This window comes from Aplidium turbinatum, chromosome 12 (genome assembly GCF_918807975.1).
Source record: "Aplidium turbinatum chromosome 12, kaAplTurb1.1, whole genome shotgun sequence".
In the NCBI taxonomy this organism is placed as follows: Eukaryota; Metazoa; Chordata; class Ascidiacea; order Aplousobranchia; family Polyclinidae; genus Aplidium; species Aplidium turbinatum.
The window spans coordinates 17,490,982-17,497,232 of record NC_137483.1 but is presented as its reverse complement, the minus strand read 5'-3'; the positions used below and the strand labels follow the sequence as shown (position 1 = coordinate 17,497,232).

Below are 6,251 nucleotides of genomic sequence, written 5' to 3'. Positions count from 1 at the left end.
CGCTGCGAAGGTTACTTTGGTAATAATAGTGATTCAATCTACTAATAATTACACTTGTAGGTTGAATAATATTATCAAAGCAACCTTTACAGCCTGTTTCACCCTTTGCGAGATCGTCAAAGGTTGCGTTTGGATTGAGCACTCTTTTGTGGTATTAACACCAGTTATCGTACCCTGTATCGTACTAATAATTATACTACTGTATATTGCGTTGAGACATTGAAAGTATAATTGCTGATTCACCTTTATACCTGCAGATCAAATTCATTACATAACTAAATTAGAAAACAATTTTGCCCAGTGACGTTGCTGCAACATTGAAAATAGCGCACAGCATTTCAAACACCAAAAAGAAACATAGCCTACGAACACTGATAGCATGCATTAATCAATTTTTTTCAAGAAAAAGTCCACAGCAACAAGGTGGACTCCTTCAAAAACTTAGCAGTTGATGGCGATTCAAGAAGCTCTCAACGTTAATCCTGGGAAGGATCCCAAATTGCTCAACAAACAAACAAACAGCAACAACAGTTTCCACAGCAAACGTAACATATGTTGCTTTTTTCATGCATTTGTTAAATGAGTAGTTTTTCAAAGAGAATCGTAATTTTTTTAAACAACGATTACATTTACAGAACAACAATCTAAATTTATATTGTGTGAACCAAAACTAGGCTGCATTGAATTACAATTGAAACTGATTCAACTCTAATCTTGTACAAATATTAGTAGAACAAAACAACAAAAGAATGATTGTTCAGGACTGGCCTTCCTCAGTGAGCTGTAAAAATAAGCGACATACTTTTTTTTCGAACTTTATTATAATCATGACACTTCAACAGACAAGGCAATAAATTGCTGGAAATGAATAGAATATAAACTGTTGTTGCAATCTTTTCTAAATTTCTAGCAGTACGATAACCTTGCAACAAGTCTGCCACGACAGGATGGCGTGTAGCCGAAAAGTATATCAAGCACAAATAAGCCATTGTATTTTGGCATGTGGATTAAAAGATCACTTTTTAAACATCTTACAGAAATTATAACTTTGTATAATAACTTTGTCAAGTATAATAATAACTTTGTAAAGTTAAGTATTTGTTAAGTATATATAATAACTTTGTAAATAGAACGAATACCGTAAATATATACAAAACACGAAAATCTGTGAACTGTCGGTGAATGTAAATGTGCTTTTCCGCAGTTGAGATTTGAACACGGAATTGCATGAAAATACATTTCAACGGTATAAAGAACAACGAAATCATATGCTGCCATCCAAAATACATCTCAATGGCTTTCAGATACAGTTAAATTTGTGACCTTAGCAAAGCATCATGAAAATTAGCAAACAGGTACGGTAACTTCTGTTTCATAAGAATTTAAACTTTGCAATGCATCACTGCAAAGCATGTTTTCAAACTAATGTGAAAACAACTTTAGTGACAAGGTTTTTTGAGTGCTTAAACAAGAATAACTTTATAACTCAGAAAGTATCAGATGCTTGAGAATGGTTCTAAGAATCCTAGATGTGTCAGCATTGAATATACATGCTGTGGAAGAAAAGCATATCCTGCATAGAAGAACATGGAAAGAACGACAATGAGCACCGTATCTGTAAAGTGAATAAATGTACAAGTTCGAACAAATGCAATGGTTTTCATGATGAAGACATGAATAAAATTGTTTAATGAATTTAAATTCCTAGAGTCAACAGCGATTGCGACCCATACTAAACTGCAAACAAAATGGGTGCAACCTATTTCATCCCCTGAACACTTTGTCCCCCAATTTCGTCCCCTGAAAAGATAAAAAAAAACACAACAGAGCCGAAGTCGTTGATCGGAGTTGTCGCAAACGTTTCAAAATTTTTCCCTTGAACAGATCAGGAGAAAAAATGCAGAAGCATCGAAGTCGCTGATTGGAGTTCGCGAAACAGTTGGCCACGCTAAGTATCTTGGAATAATAGTTGATAAACCGAACCTCACTTTCAGGTTAGGGTTATTGAATTAATATTTTAGCCCCTCCATTACAAATGATCACGAGCTGCTACACTGAAATGATCTATTCACTTCCAACCAACAATTCTAGACAAAATTACAAAGAAAAAATCACACTCGTTTTGTGGTGGCCCATAAAAGTTTACTGGTTAATTTGCAGGGATTCTCGTTTTTTTTTTTACTGAATGTTTATAAACCTTTGATGGCAGTAGTATCGCTGCTTGCGTAGCTACGCTCCGATGACAAAGAGGTAACAAAATGAGTCTGAGGGAATTTGTTTGTGAGTTCTAATTGCAGAATTTAGAACACCAATTTTTGAACTGACGTTTCATGGAATGAATAGATTTTGAATTTGGAAATAAAACAATGTGTGTAAAACTTGTTTGTGTGGAGGTATATAAAGCACTTTTAGATTAAAAGAAAAGGCAAGTAATTAAGTAATTTAAAATTTGTAAATTTCAGCAGTATGTTTACGACTGTAGAACAACAAGGGTGAACTCATGGTAAGATTTCGTCATGGAGATATTGAATACCGTAATACAATGTGGGTAGCAAGGTAACTTTTTTAAACCATAAACAGACGTAACCCAGCAACTTGTGTGAGCTGGTTAAGCAAGTTTCTCAAATGTTTAGATTTGTCCATATTTTGTTGCGATAGTGTATTATTCTTTAGTATTTCTTTTTTAAAATATTTTTCTTATAGGCTTAAAAAGGACTGTATGATTAGCCGAAAAAGTTAGCTTATTGTTTTTGTTTTTATTATGTTAAATGTAGTGTTGTTGCTGGGTTACGTCTGTTTATAGATATTGAATAGTTGTTACTATACAACAACTTGAAACTGTACAGTATTTCTTAAAAAGTTATTGTTGATGAAATCACCGATTTGACGTCATAATCATAATGTAACGTTTTGCTAAAAGAAAGAAAATTGAAAGGCATCTATCAATATTGAACAGAATCACTGGTGAAAATTGTGGTGGTGGTAATTGGGTGGAAAACAATTTATCAATTATTTTTGTTCACAACACGTGACTTTTTTAAGAAGGCAGTGGCTATTTGACCAGTCATGACGTCACTATATAGGTACTTTTTTCTTTTTCTCTTTCAAAGCAAAAACGAGAAGAGTGCCTATATAAGTTCTAAATTCGACAATTATGTTCAACCAATTTGGTGGCGCGTAGGATACGTCTCGGGCGCTGGTTTCCAGAGGGAACAAATTCGAAGCTACGCAGAAGCGTTTTTACTTTTTTATATATTTATCTAAATTTTGACCCGAATTGACTCAATCGTTAGGCTGCTGCATTTTTGTGGTCAATTTTTAATTTGAGTAGCCTACAACCCAATTTTTTACATCTTTTCAAAATGAGTAATAAAGTTAGAGTTTTTTAATTTTCTTGAATTTGAGAATTTCTCTGGGTAATTTTCCGTTCGTCATAAGAATATGTGACCGTTTTGCGTCGTTCGGCAAACACGGTCACATCTTCTTATGACGAACGGAAAATTATCCAGAGAAATTCTCAAATTCAAGAAAATTAAAAAACTCTAACTTTATTACTCATACTTGAAAAGACATAAAAAATTGGGCTGTAGGCTACGCAAATTAAAAATTGACCACAAAAATGCAGCAGCCTAACGATTGAATCAATTCGGGTCAAAATTTAGTCAATAATTAAAAAAAAAAAAAAACGCTTCCGCGTAGTATCGAACTCATTCCCTCTGGAACACCAGCGCCCGAGACGTATCCTAAGCGCCACCGAATCAGTTGAACATAATTGTCGAATTTAGAACTTATATAGGTACTCTTCTCGTCTTTTGCTTTGAAAGAGAAAAAGAAAAGAAGTGCCTATATAGTGACGTCATGACCGGGAGTAGTGTTTCAGATTCAAAGACTGGAGCCGGTCAAATAGCCACTGCCTTTTAAGAAACACAATGTTGAAAACAATAGATAATTGGATATTCATCACGGATCCCTACCAATTCAAGGAAAAAATTAAAAAATTTTTGACTCCGATCAGCGACTTCAGCTTTGTTCTATTTTTTCACTCGATCTTTTCAAAGGACAAAATCGGGGGACGAAATGTTCAGGAGACGAAATAGGTTGCATTTGACAAAAATTCAAGTGTGGTTTCATTGTTTTAATATTTTTAATTCAAACCAGAGATCTCCATTCTTGAAATATATAATATGGAAACTTCTTTGGCAGTGGCTATTTGACCGGCGCCGGTCTTTGAATCTGAAACACTATTTGACCGGTCATGACGTCACTCTATAGGCACTTCTTTCTTTTTCTCTTTCAAAGCAAAAGACGAGAAGAGTGCGTATATAACTTGTAAATTCGACAATTATCTTCAACTGATTAGATGGCGCGTGGGTTACGTCTCTGGTTGGTGTTCCAGAGGGAATGAGTTCGACACTTCGCGAAAGCGTTTTTTTTTTTAATTTTTAACTAAATTTTGACCCGAAGTGACTCAATCGTTAGGCTGCTGCATTTTTGTAGTCAATTTTTATTTTCGGAAGCCTACAGCCCAATTTTTTATGTCTTTTCAACTATGAGTAATAAAGTCAGAGTTTTTTAATTTTCTTGAATTTGAGAATTTCTCTGGATAATGCAGCAGCCTAACGATTGAGTCACTTTCGGTCAAAATTTAGTTAAAAATTAAAAAAAAAAAACGCTTCCGCGAAGTAACGAACTCATTCCCTCTGGAACACCAACCAGAGACGTAACCCACGCGCCATCCAATCAGTTGAAGATGATTGTCGAATTTACAAGTTATATACGCACTCTTCTCGTCTTTTGCTTTGAAAGAGAAAAAGAAAGAAGTGCCTATAGAGTGACGTCATGACCGGTCAAATAGTGTTTCAGATTCAAAGACCGGCGCCGGTCAAATAGCCACTGCCAACTTCTTTTGTTGGCAAACTAGTAACAATGTAGACAAAGTACTCACTAAACACTGTTCTTTCCCAAGCATCCAACATGTATAATCCTGTGGTGCAAGCATAAAGAAGATACAACCACTCAAAATATCCAAAAAATGTAGTTGGTTTTTTGCGATACATCTTCCACTTAAAACTCATTGTCTTGATTGATTGTTTGTTAGTCTGTTAAAATCTAAAACAAAGAGCAATGAAACATGTCAACACAAAACACCAATGTTACACAAATCGAAATCTTTAAATCACCTAGTTCAGCGTGGTCCAACTGCAGGCCCACGGGCCCAACTTGGCCCTCGAACTGATAGTCAGCTTTGCTTTAATCTAGCAAAATCACTTCAATTTTTGTTTAGTTTTGTTATTGCAATTGACAAAAAAACTTTGTGAATGATCCTTTGTGATGCATAACAATACCACTTTGTTTAAAAAAATTTCCCATGGGTGTGAGAGTTAGTACACAGCCCCCAGAGCTTCAATTCCAATTTTGTGAACTTCAGAACGATCCATTTTTTCTGTTAAAGAAAATGGAAAATCTTACAAGCTTTTGGAAGTTAGTGTCAAAGGAGAAGTTTCCCCTTATAAAAGATGCTGTTCTGAACCTGCAGGCCACTCGATGTTTGGAAGTAGCCTACAATCCTACATACATTTGTGAATGTACGTGTTCGGCAATGAACAATTTTAATGTCAAAAATCGAAATCAACTTGGAAACGAGGCTCTGTTACGCTTGCGTTCGCATGGCCACAACTATGAATCTCATGGATACCAACACTATTGTCTAAACTTAAAATCCAAAGTTGATAAAGTTAAAGATGATCCCCCTTTTAGGGTGAAGCAAGCTGTAAAGGTTTTAGAGGGAAGTAACTATATGCCATAGGCTATGTATAATTTGCCAGCAATAAGTTTTTGAATCGCTATTTAAAGACATTGGCTCGCAAGATAGAAAAAAACTATTTTTGGCCCGCTAGGAAAAGAAGTTGGACCACGCTGACCTAGTTGATCAGTGGATAGCTTTAAACTTAAAGTTTCATTTTTCTATAATTGTCAATTTCAGCATAAACATTAAACAAGTTTTAAAGATTTAGGATGCAATTAAAATTTTCCATTTGTGATATACTGTATAATATATAGGCTATCCGACCAAAGTTACTGAAAAATTAAAAAAGGTACGGTTGGGAACTTGGGATATATTACACAGTAGCCTACCAGAAAAAAAATTGAAGAGCACCGACCGAACTAAAGTATGCAGTGATGCCAAGTTATTTATTGAAAACAAGCAAGTGAATCTAAAAAAACAAGCACAAAGCACACAAATCAATACA

General features: G+C 35.0%; 1 long non-coding RNA gene across 1 annotated transcript; it reads right to left on the bottom strand.

Annotated features, from left to right (window-relative positions):
- Nucleotides 1–206: 206 nt before the first annotated feature.
- On the bottom strand, nucleotides 207–5,243 carry LOC145781395 (uncharacterized). The gene is made up of 2 exons (XR_014290727.1): nucleotides 4,946–5,243; nucleotides 207–1,615 (listed from the first exon to the last, which is right to left on the bottom strand). It is a non-coding gene; the product is annotated as an uncharacterized LOC145781395 (long non-coding RNA).
- Between the last annotated feature and the right edge of the window lie 1,008 nt (nucleotides 5,244–6,251).